The following is a 15,702-nucleotide window of genomic DNA, read 5'->3' on the forward strand; positions in this document are numbered from 1 at the left end:
ATTATATTTAAATATATAAATTATTTTTATAAAATAAAAAAAATTTAAAAAACATTGTTTAAAAAATCCATAAAACCCTAAACCCTAACTTATAAAAACTATAAAATTTACTGGTAAAATAAAAATTAAAAAAACAAGAAAGATTAATAAAAAAATTAATAAAAATACCATTAAAATTTTTAGCATTATGATATTTGCTTATAATTTATTGACATTATGATATTACTTTCAATGATTAATTTATGCCTTATGACTTAGATCACATTATGGTGCATAGAGTTATTTTACATTTTCATAATTTTATACTAGTTTTTTATATTTTTAATGTTTTTTCTTTCTAGTTTATATTAGTTTTTTACTGTTTTTTCTTCTGGATTTGTTAGGCATCTTGTTGGTATTTTTCTAGTTTCCTATTGATTTTACCAGTTTTAACTGATTAGTGTGTTTTTTTTCTTCCGATATTTAATGTTTCTCTTCTAGTCTTTTATTGGTATTTTGTAAGTAATTTTAATGATGTTTTCAAATTTTATTTAATAACTAAATATCAATAACGAATTTTATTAATCCAACTGTTAATTATTAATATAATATATTAATAATCAAACACATAAAATTTTATATAAATGTAAAACTTGTAACTATGTAATTTAGTCATTGATATTTACTTATACTTTTCAAATGTTTATTAAGCGTTTATTTGAAATTATTTAACGAATTATCAAATAGTTCTAAAAATTTATAGAGTTCATCTACTCAGTAAGAACTTTTTATTTGACAATTAGATTGGAGAAATTCATTGTTGATATTAAGTTATTAAGCGAAGTAACGCATCACATAGTTACTCTTTTAAGTCAAATTTCTATATGAAATCATTATTTCTAAGTTGTTTTTTCCTTTTCTTTTAATCAAATAAGTGAATTTCGCATATAGTTATTTTTTCGTGATATTGTCGTTTTAGTTTCCCGTCATGTTGCGGGATTGTTTCGATTTCAATTTAGTGCAAATTCAATTAATAATTTTGACGTTTTTAACATTATAGTTCTAGATGCATAAGTGGTTCAAACACTTTATTTTTTCATATTTATAAGTTTTGTCACATTATGTCGATTCTTACTATTAACCTAAACATTGTGAATTTCTTTGCAGATTCATCTTTTTATTTTTAACAACTTTGAATTGTATATTTGTATTATCAATATATTTAATAAAATCTTTAAATAATAAAATAATTAAAATATCATTGTAACGACTTTGAATAATAAAATCTTTAAAATAATTAAAATATAATGATAAATTTCTCATAAAAATTATTTTCAAGAGATAACTTTTTTATAAAAAAAATACAATTTTTACAATATTAAAATTTAAAGAAATAAATATTAAAATTATTTTTTCAATACGTAAAAATTAAGTTTAAAATAACTTTTACTATTTTATAAGATAAACCGAGGTTTTAAAAAATGTACAACAACTTTAAAAATGATATAACAAGAAGCCGCATTCCATTGTTTCATGTGTCAATTATTATTTTTTATTTTGTTCCTGTTTGAGAGAGAAAATAGCTGGCACAAGAGACGGCGAGAGAGAGATGGCGACGTGGAGGAGAGAAACAGTGACAATAACATCTATATTACGTACACCTTGTCACATTCACAGACAAAAACAAAATACTGGTCAAATTCAGAGAGAAATAAATAGGTAGAGTAGTATTATAGATATGATGTTAAATATTAATTATTAAATATTTTAATACGATAAAAATTATATTATTTAATAATTTATATATTAGTTATTAGAGATTTTATGTTATAAAATAAAGTGTTTAACCAATATACATAAATTATGACATAAAAGAGATAGATAAAAGTAAAATGAAGTGTTAAATAAATGTATCTAAATTATAAATTATGATTTATGAGTGCATAAATATAACTAACTTTAAAAATGATTGACAAATTGTGGTCATAAATATATGAGGAATGATTTAATAGCTTATTTTCATCCTTAATTGAAAGTATAACGTGTGGATTGAATTTTTTATTTTTAGATTAAAGATGAAAAGAAAATAAAATGAAGATAGTTTGGTTTATCTCTCTCTCTATATATATTTTAAATAGAATTATATATATTTTTAAATAAGTAAAAAATAAAATAAAATACGAAATTGTTAACCTTCAAGGTACACATCAGAATTTTTTTATTAAAAAATGAAAGAAAAAAAATCTGTATACATTCTTAAATATGAAAGATATATTTAAGAATCAATGGTGGTTGATATAATAGAAGAGGCTGAACTCTGATAATATAATGAGTTTAGATTTAATTTTTTGTTAAAAAAATATACTAATGTTTAGTATTCGTCACATCATTAATATAATTCTGATGAAAAATACTTATAAAAAGTAAGACAAATATACAAAGAGATGTAAATATTGCACCATTAAAAGACTTAAAAATGCAATTTTTAATTTAATTTATTTGCTGAATAGAATAATTTATCAGATACTACTATATATTTGTATAAAATAATATGCATTTACGCTATTCTTTTTTATGTATTGATAATGAAAATTTCAAGTAAAAAGACTAGGTTATAATTCAAAATATTTTTTTAAAATTAACTGAATATTTATAAATAAATATATATTTATATTTATCACAGTATAATGTGTATATATTTTCCTTGAATAAAAAAAGAATCAGTTTATCATATTTTGTAGGTTTTTTTTTGTTAGAATATTTGATACTAGTATAAAAATATCAGTTAATGATATAATGGCGTAGAAACCATAGAGAGTACATAGTTTTTCCTTTCCACTTGTCTCCCAAATGTCATCCAATTTGACTAAAAGATATATTCTTCGTATTCCTTAGCATATTCTCCTGAATGATGATTTCCATGCTTCTTTGATTAATTAATCACTATTAATAAATGCATACTAGTAGCTTTTATTTAGTCTCCATAAAATACACTTAATTTTTATTGTTTATTAAGGTAAAATTAGTTTATATTGATCTATATACTCCCATTTCATTTTCTCTATAATTTTTAGGAGACAAAGGTCCTAAAATTTTGATTAACAAATAAATAAAATAAATATTACACCATTTAAGAATTAAATTCAGCTACATTCTCTTTAGAATAAAATACATTTAAAAAGTATATTTTAAAAAAAAATTATATATTTTTTGTCATCAAATTTTTTAAAAAATAAGATAAATTGTATTTTTTAGTAAAAAATTTTTACGAAATTTATAAAATAATATTAACAACATATTTTATTTAATTGTTTAAGATTCATATAATCAAAAAGTGTTTTACTGATATTTCTCTAACTTGTGAAATATTCTTTTCATATGTATATTTTATATTAACATTTCACTTTGAATGGAATATTTGAATTAATTTTATCCGAACTCATTAAATATACATGAGTTGAGTTACTCCATTACAAACTAATATAGTATATTTTATCATAAACAATAGTTTAACTAGTCTTATTAAATAACAAATGATTGAACGCTATTGTATTAAGGTTGACTCTAGTACGATAGGCCAAGTTCAGAATAATGGACTCAACGTGACGTTTGCCTAACCAATGTTGGTAGTACAAATATAATAGGAGTATTAAACTCTAGAGGGAGATCTTTTTATTGATTTTTATATTAACGCATATACAAAAAGAATAATACATGCATATAATTTTTTGAGTTTGTTTGTTTAAGAGAAGATTAAACTCTGAATTTCAAAGAGAAAAAAATTACTATCCGCTAGAGCTTAACGAGTTTGCAATTTTGCATAATATTAGGAGATAATTTTTTGAGTTTGTAGTAAAAAGAATATTAAACTCTATGATAAAGAAAAATATTAAACTATGAAGTTTGAGAGTGAAAAATTTAGTCACTAAAAAATGTGACGTATATTAGTAAATGTCTTTATTATTAAATTGAACGTCTTATTTTAAATTTAAATTTTAAAATTTTTAAATAAATTATAATAGAATTTATTAAAAATAAAATAGATGTGTGAATGTAAATTTATATCAACAATAAACACGTTCACATTTAGAATGTCTATCAAAAAGTTAATGAACATTTTGCTTTCTCTTAAGAATTATTATTTTTATTACAAAAAATTATAGTGGCAAAATTTATACACAATATGTGCTCCAACACATTAAATATTTTTGTAGTTATTTATCATATAATGTGCACTTATGAGGACTTCTTTAAAAAAAAGTTAATGAATATTCTTAGTGGAAAAAAACAAATATTTAATATATTTTTTTCCTTTTTTTTTTTTGTTGAATAAAACAGATTTATAATATTTCATTCACGATGACGTGTCGAGTACATGTTGAAATATCGATGAAGGTACAGTTATTAGCTACATATATAGTTACTTCTACTAATGTGTGAACTATCTCGTTAATTTATCTCTTAAAATAAACTCAACACAAGAGGTTATAAAATACGAGAAAAATAATGTCTACAATCATGCAACATGTATCCTAAATCTACTTTTGAATCCAACCAAAATCCTACCATCTCAACTTTCAAATCCAATCCAAAACTATCTGCAAGTTTCACCCACACTTTAATGTTTGGAACGGCAGAGGGAGACTCAAACTCCTATTTAAAAAGCTCTATATCAAGACTCTAATTGAGAAAGTATTTTTAACTCTTAATTTAACAATTATTACTTTTTGTGTGTTTAAAAAAGGGATCTGAGTTGAGTTTTTTTTTTTTTTAAAATCATAGAAAATATTTTCGTGATAAATATCGAATTTTTCATAAAATTTTTATTGTATTAATTTTTTTTTTTAAATCCAAAAAATATTCTCTAAACAAATTGATTTTTATATTAGAAAAAAAAAACTTTTGTATATGAAAAAACTCAACTTTTTAAAAATTTAAAAGAAAGAAAAAAATTAATGTTAAAAAAGTGGACCAATATAGGTCATTTAGTCCACAAAAGTTTGTGGAGTTTTTTATTTTAGGGATTTTTTTTTTAGTAAAGTCTTTTTAACTATGGAGCTTTTTAGTTTTTCATTAGGTAACTTCGGTTCAATAAACACGAATTTGAAAAATTGAAACATATGGTCTCTTTGATGCACATGATAAGATAGAAAGACATAGATAATGATAGAATATGATAGTGATAAGATAGAGAGACATTTATGATTGCGACAGAATAAACATTGTTATATCATGTATTTGATATACACATGATAATCAACAAAATAACAATACTTTATTTTGTCATACATTTGATACACTTCTCATCATGATATGATATAATATATATTATATTTAAATAATAAAATTATTATTGTGACCAGTTACATATTTTTTAACTAACTTATTATACTTTGAATGTTATAAATTAACAAAAAAATACTAAAAAATTAAATAAGTAATTAAATAATTTTATATTTAAAACTATTCATTGATACTACTAAATAAACAATTTAAAATTTAAAAATAAAATCAGGAGTAACCAAATTATTCTATTTTATTTGTTAGAATGTAAATAAAGATATGATAGATATTATATGTAAATAGAAAAAAAAAATACACTTATAAACAAATTATATTTATTTTAAAATTTCCATGAATTTTCATATTTTTATAATTTTGAATAATAATTTATTAAATCATATAAAAAAACAAAATTACCCTTCTAATAAGATTATAAATATTTTTTAAATTAATTATTAATGTTTCATTTTAAAATTTAATATCAAATTTTATTAGTTATTTTTATATTTGATTATATTTACATTTTTATATTTTAAATTATATTTTATAAAAAATAATTAAATAAATTAATGTTCTTATCATATCATATTGATTTCTAACCAAATTTATATTTAACATAAACATTTCAATTAGAAACATAAGATATACGATAAAATTTTAAATTAATTTATCACATGTTTATAAATTTAAACATATTGTGTTATTTATATAGAAGTGTTACAAGTGTGTGGCGTATTGCAAATGCCTATAACGACCGACTGTATCCTTTTTTTCTTTTACAAACCGACCGACTATATCCTTCTTAAATTGAGAATTATGCGTCCAATTGAAAAGAGATTTAATAACAATATGTGTGTTTGTAATAGTGATTGGATTGGAAAATCAATTCTACCCACAATACTACAAGGAGCATTTAGGCATATTGATATGTGTTTTTAAGAAAAGATACTTAAAATTTGGCTTATATATTTGATTTTCCTAGGTAAATTTGTAGTTTTTCATTTTTAATCTTGTAAATTTTTTTCTTTAAATTAAACTATATAGATTTTATTTAGTTTTAAAATTATTAATGTCGTTAGTTGTTGTAAAAAAAATTATGTGGCAAACAGATGAGTGACATAACTGAAAAATAAATTAAATAATTAGAAAAAATGAAATTAAATAATTAAATTGATTAAAAAGGAAATGAAAGAAAGTTGAAGGTATTATGTTTTAGTCCATCCATCCAAAAGTTTTAGGATTAGGATTCTCTCCTCCTTTATCTGTCATCGCATAACCATTACTAGATTACCAACATCAAATCACCATAATTGCATTACCAACAAAAAATTGACAACTATGAGAGGTCTACCAACAAAAACAAAAAATCTTAAACATTAAACTTTGTAAATGTAAACTATAACTACAAAAAAATAAACATAAAAATAATAAATTTTTAAAAAAGTAATCACATCCCAATGTGGATATCTTCAAAATAACCTTTTAGGATTTTTATCAACGTTAAAGATAAATATATACATTATTTAATTACACCCACATTCACAAAATTAAAAACGAGTTGAGTTTGTTGCAGACGAAGATGATGTCATATTTGAACGAAGAAGAAACATATGAAGATTCGAAGATGATGGTGATGTGATGACGGTGATTTGAATATAGTGATGCGATGTTAGTGATTTGATAATTGTGATGTGATAATAGAGTAAGCAGGAGAAAACATTAATCTCCAAACCTATTTATGATTTTGGATGAAGAGACTAAAACACAACACTTTCAACTGTCATTCGCTTCTTTTTTTAATAAATTTAATTACTTGATTTTATTTTTTAATTATTTAATTTATTTATCCACCATGTCAAATTGCCATGTCACTATTATGTTTGTCACATAAGCTTTTTTTTTAAACAACAACTAACGGAATACGTGCTTTTTAAACTAAATTGAACTTATTAGGTTTAAATTGAAGAAAAAAAAACTTATAAGATGAAAATGAAAAAAATATAAATTTACAAAGACAAATCAAATATTTAAACTTAAAATTTTGAATATAAAGTTTGCTTATTGAAAAAAAATGGTTATATTGTTTTTGTTCTCTTTATCTAAAATAAAAGGATGACATCTCTTTTTAAGATAACTAAATAACTTAGAAATCATAACTTAGAATTATTAGAGGTCATGAATATCCGTAGGATGTACGATCATACATAGTTCTAAATTTTTAAGAGCATAAAAAAAATTATAGTATAAAAAAGTTAAATAATAAAATATCTAATATACAAAATTTATATAATAAAAAATTATATAATAAAAGTTATATATTGTTTATTGAGGGAATGACCCCCACGGTAGATGATCTTATACGGGCGGATGCTCTCCAATAAATGGAGGGTTCGGTTAAATCCTATAATTTTAAAAATTAAAATAAAATTGAAGCTGTGGATGGCTCAAATGCATGCAGTGTTCGCTTGACATAGTTAATCACTAGTTAAACTGCATGTATGATTTATTGATGATTTTAAAATTCCAAAATATATTTAACATACAACGCTGATATCATAATTTGGTAATTCCTACAAAATTATGTATGAAACATTAATATTTTGTTAGTTTTCAAGATTTTATTTTCTAAAAAAATATCATGATATTAAATTTGGATGAATATATTTTATTTTTATGAAAAACTAATTTTTTTAAGAGTTGTACTTATACTCATATAAAAACTAAATAATTTTCCTTAAAATGCTAAATCTTTTTTTTTTTTAATTATTTAACTCTTATATTTGTTTTTTTATAACTGTATTTTATGTATTTTGTCACACACAAAAATATGCCGTGTTACATTGAGAAGCTTACAGTTACGGTATATATCTTACGTATGTGTATATCCTACGATATGACACTATTATTTATTTTATAAATAAATAAAGTCTTAAACGTCCAATAGTTAGAACTTAGAAGCCAACCGTATAGAAAACGTGACTGTTTCAACAAAGAGGATCTATTCGCATATTCCCCAAGACTCCTTCTAGATAGTATATTCATTGGATATAATTTTCTTAAAGCAAAAATGTACATTGCAAAGTCTTTGCATGATTAACGTAAAAACTATATACACACTCAAATTAATTACTTTTACTTTAAAATATTATAATAAGTAAAAAAAATCGTATATTAAGGTTAATATTATTAAAAAATAAATAAAAATAAAAATAAAAATAAAATATAATTTATATAAAAGTGTCACTCATTCTTATAGGTTGTTTCAATAACAATAGTAACTCTCGTATATTCAATATGTAGTGCATTTATAATAATCAAATTTACAACAAAACAACATAATAAAGAAGTAGAGTTGTCCCCAAATATACTCTCACAAGCAGCACAACTGAGAGAGTCAAATACAACATTATTCGTATTACATTCAATCTAATAATATTTGGGGTATGTATATCACATTATTTATGGTAAGCACTATAGGATGATGAGTTCTAGCGTGGAAATACTTCAAAATTCAAAATTTATGTATAGAGTTAGAGATTGTGTTAGAAACGTGATTGTCAGATAAAGATACATTAACAATAATTTTGTTAATGACAATGTGAAAAGTAAGACTATTGCCTTTAAACTCGAGCTTGATTCTTGCAATATCATATAGTATATTAACAATAAAGATTATATTGTTCAAAATAAAATCGAGCTTGATTCTTGCAATATCATATAATATATCAACAATAAAGATTATATATATGTTGATCAAAATAACATCTATTGATAAGACCAACCTTTGCAACATTTGATAAGAACCAAACTAATAATAAAAAATAAAGTTTAGATAAAACCATAAACTAGTAGCAAAAGTGTGATAAAAATAGATGAGTGATGGTCTCCCTTGCACAATGACAAAAGCTCTAAAGATGTTTACTATATTAAAAATAATAGACCATTAAAGATATTTTAATTTTATCATAATTACTTATAAGTCATGTCAATGAATGATTATGATGAATTGACACCGTAAAACTTTTAATATTGACAATTCATAACAATTAAACTCATTTATTTATGCTTCTTTTAAATTATCTGTTGAAAGTTGTTTGTATAACTCAATTAAATTTATTAAATATTGTTAATATTTATAAACAATTTTATATTTTTACTGTATTATCTTTAATTACTTATTATTTCAGTCTATTAATTTATCTCTTTGCAATAAATAAATATAAATTTTGACAAAATGATGATTAGTATTATGAAATTTGCAAACAACAAATGAAATCAAGCACAAACTTTCTAACAAAACTACACTTTTTTAGGGAAGAAAAATTTTATAATGTATTTATATATGCACTACATTTGGAAAGAACATATGGAGCATTTAGTAATGCATATATTTAATTACCCAAAATAATAAAGTATTTAAATAAGTTTTAATTCAACAAACATCATTTGCGGCACAATATATAACACTAACATTTCCAAAATATGAACTAATTATATATACAGAAAAAAGATTTCATTAATTATTTGTGATGAAATATGAGATTGGATTATCTTACACATAAGATAATCTATCATTGATACAAAATTTAAAATATCTATTATACACGAAATAAATTGTTACCGATAAAAAATTTAAAATGACTATTATACACGAAATAAATTATCTGTTGTGAGATTGAATTATCATATTTAAGATAAATTCATACCGGTAACTATTTTAAAATAATTATCATTCACAAAATAAATTGTTGTTGATGAAATTGAAACGTTATACACAAATAAATTTTCACTGATAAAAATTTTAAAAATCTATTATTTATGGATAGACTGTCACTTAAAAAAAAGAAACTCATAAACAAAGACAAAATATTTTAGTAATAAAAGTTTCAACATAATTATGATACATACCACAAATTCTCAATGGACGTGAACTTCATTTTGCTACTACTGATTGATTATAGTGGTTTCAAACCCTTCATATTTCTACATGTGGTTTCAAACCCGTCATATTTTATTGTAAGAGTTAAAATAAAATAATTTATATTTTAACAACGATATACTATCAAGATTGACAAAATTCGTGTAAACGCACAAATACTTTGCTAGTGTATTTTGAAAAGGCAAAATAATAAATTTATTAAGATCAAAGTGAACAAGAAGCTGCCAATGCCACCACTAACCATGTAAATTTTTTAAGATTATTGGTTAATACTATGGTGAGTTATGAATGAATGTCCATATAAAAATGTTCACATCACTCCGAAAAGTAACAGTTATTAAAATTTAACTTTGTTGCACTTAAACATTTTAAAAAGTAAATAAATCACGTTATTGATCGACAAGGAAAGGTTGCGGCAAACTATGTGACGGATTGAATTAGTTATTTGGCGGGAATATTATGTACACATTATACTATATCTTATATCTAAAAGTTGTTAATTTTTTATATATATACTTTTTAAATTGATGATAATTTTGTAGGTTTATTTTTATATTTTATCTATTTATTTATCCTAGTAATTGCAATATTATTTGTCATTATTTGTTTAATCACATATTTAAAAAAAATACCAATCTTTATTTAAAAAAAGTTATTTTATTACTAAACTACTCACAATATATAATAAAACTATTCATGTATTCCCCCTACTAATTACATTATTATTATTATTATTATTATTATTATTATTATTATTATTATTATTATTATTATTATTTATTTACTTAGTTACATATTTTTGTTAAAAAATCAATATTTAAAAATTGTTAAGTTTCTATATGATTTTTTTATTGCTTAAACTACTCCCATTACAATAAAACTACATAGGTATTAATATAGACTTAAAAAATAGTTATAAAAAATAGAAATAATTTAAAAATTAATAAGCAAAACATTACCTTAAGGTGGCAGAGACCAATATTATCTTTAAGATACTATTTTAATTATTTGATAATTAGTTTGAATTTTTTGTTGAATCAGATATCAAATAATAAGTCACGTACTTTCATGAACTAAAATGGTAGTTTACTCTTTATATTTATCTATCACCAAAGCCTCACTTTATTTTAATCGTCAAATACACAAGTTGCTTTTAAAAATAAGGATATCAAACAATTTGAAGAAGATAGAAATTCTTAAACAAACAATTTGAAGAAGATAGAAATTCTTAAACGATTCATAATTTTTTTGTCTCATTTATTAATGTGGGAAAGTTTAAGTCAAGTATCACGAATACAAGTTTACTTTCATTGGAAATTACAGCAAACACATTCTAACAAAATTCTTACAATTTTTCAACTTCACAAAATTTTCAACAAACACCTTGTAACTTTTGTTTCGTGGTATGTGATTTTTTTCTTATATTTTTTCTTAATCTCTAAATGATGCCAATTTGGTTCTGACTCTGCTAAATATTTAAATTAGTCTTCAAACTTTTTAAATATTTTTTTAAAATATACAACTTATTATCGTAAAAATCTTTGAAGTATATAATTTACTATAAAAATAATTTATGATTATTTTATCATCAAGGACTGAACTGATCAACATTTTGATGATAAAATAACTCATTTGAATTTTTAACTAAGTCAAAGTATGACAACGTACTATAGTTATAATGACTATAACGATGATATATACTATATAAAAATTAAAAAAAAATATTACCAAAAAATAAAAAGAGAACAAAAATATTCGAACACGATGATCCACAAATCTCATTGACAATTTTCAATTTGTAACAAAAAAAGAAATTGAAATTGACTATCTACATCACATGTATATTCATGTGAGCAATAAAGCTCATACCATCCAGCAGAACCATGGGACCCACACTCTTCTTTAAGGTGGTTTTTGTGATTGAGAGTGAGTATGTCATGTTTAGCGACAGTTCAAAGCCATTCGTCATATTAAATATCTATGAAAATATATTCCATGCTTAGCAGTGGTTCCAATTTGCCGTAATAGAAAATAATTAATTTCCAATTTCGTCATTTGTGACGGATTCGAATTGCTGCAAAATGTAACACCATTTTGTGTTGTTGTTGTTGCTATCACAAAACTTATTATCGACAATTTGATTCACAACACATATTGAACTCTTGAGATGATGTTTTTGTGGTGGTTGAAACAAATCGCCAATTATTCTTCAAATTGGTTAGAAATTTTTATAGAAATCAAATAATAAGAGTCATTACTCTCATATTTGATCAAAAAATCTGAAAGAAATCAAAGAATGAGCGATCATTGATCCCAAATTTGATAAGAAAATATGAAAGAAATTATAAAATAAGAGTCTTTGTTAAAAAAATTACTAGAAGATTTAGAGAAATAAGAATTGTTGCTTCTGAATCATGTCATAATATTCAAAAAAAAATCAAGGAATGAGAGTTCATGCTTGCGAGTTTGGCCAAAAATTCTGAAATAAATCAAGGAATATGAGTTCTTTCCTAATGTAACTAGAAAATATAATAGAAATAAAGGAATATGAGCCGCTGATCCTAAATTTGACCAGAAAAACAAATGAAATCAAAGAATTGGAGTCTTTTCCAAATTTGGCCAAAAATTTGAAAGAAGTCGATAAATGGAAGTCCTTGCTCCAGAAATTGGATAAAAAATCAAAAAGAAATAAAAGAATATGAAGAGGAATGTACCGTGCACCCCCACAATTTTACCTCCCACCCCCCATAATTTGTTATTGACCAATCTACCCTTTTTACCTTATATAAAATTCCTCGGTAAATTTACTACACTCTTTTCTCACCCCCACTTTCGAATGTTTTCAAAAAAAATTCTATTATTCGAAAGTTTCAAACTTTCGAAACAATCAGAGGTCATATTTCAACAACACTTTTGAACCTTTTGTCAAAAATCCAAAGATTCGAAATGCAATTTTCCCAGAAAACACAAAACCTTCGAAACTTTGGTTAAGTCTGAAAGATTCGAAGCATTAATTTGATGAAACCTTCGAAACTTTGGTTAAATCTGAAAGTTTCGAAGCTTTTGTTTGATGAAACCTTCGAAGCTTTGGTTAAATTCGAAACTTTTGAAACCCAAAAAGTTCGAAACTTTGGTTGAAGATGAAAGTTCCGAAACCTAGTTTTCCATAAATTTCGAAAGTTTACATCAATGTGAAAGTTTCGAACCCTAGTTTTCCAGAAATTTCGAAAGTTTACATCAATGTGAAAGTTTCGAAACTTTCAATTTATTTTTTTAAATTTATCATTATTTATATATATTATTATTTATATTTATTACTATTTTTGAAAACAGGTATGAGTAGAGTTGAGGTTCCTGCCTCAAGAAATATAATAGATTATACGGACAAATTCATTACCGATCAGGTATTAATATTACTGATAATCTATCACGAATAAATTTTTTATTATAGCTATATATTTGATGTTTTATTTGAAAAATATTTTGTAGGTATTTCCTTCACGAGAATCTGTGTTTGAATGGGCAAAAACCATTGGAAGAGAAAATGGAATTTTAATTGTCATCATTCGTTCAGATAAAGCAACCGGAAAGAGGGGAAGAAAAGACAAATTGATTTTGGGATGTGAAAGAGGTGGACGATATAAATCAAAATCAAAATCAACAGTAACTTGTTCTCATAAGGAAAATTGTCCGTTTACTCTCAGATGTATACCGTTAAGTGTCGGTGAAGGATGGAAAATTAGTGTTCGTTGTGGAACACATAATCATGATCTACTTGATACTGTAACTGGTCATTCTTATTTGGGGCGTTTAAATGAAGAAGAGAGGAAATTTGTTAATGACATGACAAAGTATAAGCTTGCCCCCAGATTCATCCTAAATGCTTTGAAAGAGAGAAATAAATCTAATCTGACAATTCCAAGTCAAATATATAAAGCAAGGAGTACTTATCGATCATCGTTGAGAGGTTCGTACACAGAAATGCAGCATCTGTTGAAGTTAATACAACAAGAACATTATGTGTATTGGACAAGAAGACGGGAGAATTCTGATGTTTTGAGATATATATTTTGGACGCATACTGATTGTATAAAGTTGTTAAACACATTTTATTTTGTTTGATATGTGATATCACATACAAAACAAACAGATATCGGTTACCATTACTTGAAATTGTCGGTGTCACATCTACTAGTTTGACATTTTCTGTTGGGTTTGCTTATTTGGAACAAGAGCGACAAGATAGCTTCATCTGGGCATTTGAAAAGGTACGACAGTTGTTCAAATCTGAGACTTTAATTTCTAAAATTATTGTGACTGATAGAGATCTTGCCATGATGAATGCGATTAGTGTTGTGTTTCCTACTTCAATAGATTTGCTATGTCGTTTTCATATTGAAAAAAATGTTGGGGCAAGATGCAAACAATATGTAAAAAAAGATAGGCAAGAAGAAGCAATGAATTTATGGAAAAAAATTGTATATTCAAGTAGTGTAGAGGAGTATGATCATCACCTGCAACATTTTGAGCTAGTGTGTGCCGATATTATTCTTTTTGTTGATTATGTGAAAGATTCGTGGTTAACACCTTACAAAGAAAGATTTGTCAATGTTTGGACCAATAGAGTGATGCATTTGGGGAACACAACCTCTAACATGTATTTTTAAATTTGATTTGTTTATTTTAGAAAATATGATTTACTACTTTGTGAATTATTTTAATTTGTATTATTTAATTTATTTGTAGAGTTGAGTCTGCCTATTGGAGATTGAAAAACATGTTTCAAACTAGTTTGGGTGATTTGTGTAAAAGTTGGGATGCTGTGAATATGATGTTGAAGAACCAAATATGTATCATTCAATCTTCTTTTCAGAAAACCATCAAGGATGTTGAGCACGAGTATAATTCATCATTCTTTCAAAGTCTGTATCATTGTGTATCAAGGAAATGTTTTAAAAAAATTGACAAACAATTGCAGAGAGTGAAGATTGTAGGTACTGACAAAACAATATGTGGTTGCTCAATCAGAATAACTCATGGATTACCATGTGCTTGTGAGTTGGCAAAGTTGCAGATATTTGGTAATGTTATCCCTTTAGATAGCATTCATGTTTTTTGGAGAAAGTTAAGCCTTGAGAATGAATTTGAGGATGAAGAATCTTTATCAGATTATGACTTTTTAGAAGAGTAAGAAGCAATGAAAGCGTACATGAAGAAACACGATATTGTAAGTCAAATGATATTCAGGGCTAAGGTGCGTGAAGTTGTATTTCCACATACAACATCAATACTTGCACCACCAGAGAAGGTGAGAACCAAGGGAGCAAGTAAAAAGAAGAAAGAATTTGATACTCCTCGTGATCCGTCATATTGGGAGTATGTTGATGCCTCTCAAGAATCTGCAAAGTAACCATCTCAACGTTCTGCAAGGCAACCATCTCATTCATCACAATATTCTGCAAAACAACCATTTTACACACATTTTCCTACTCTTATACATC

Source organism: Cicer arietinum, chromosome 3, assembly GCF_000331145.2.
Source record: "Cicer arietinum cultivar CDC Frontier isolate Library 1 chromosome 3, Cicar.CDCFrontier_v2.0, whole genome shotgun sequence".
Classification (NCBI taxonomy): domain Eukaryota; kingdom Viridiplantae; phylum Streptophyta; class Magnoliopsida; order Fabales; family Fabaceae; genus Cicer; species Cicer arietinum.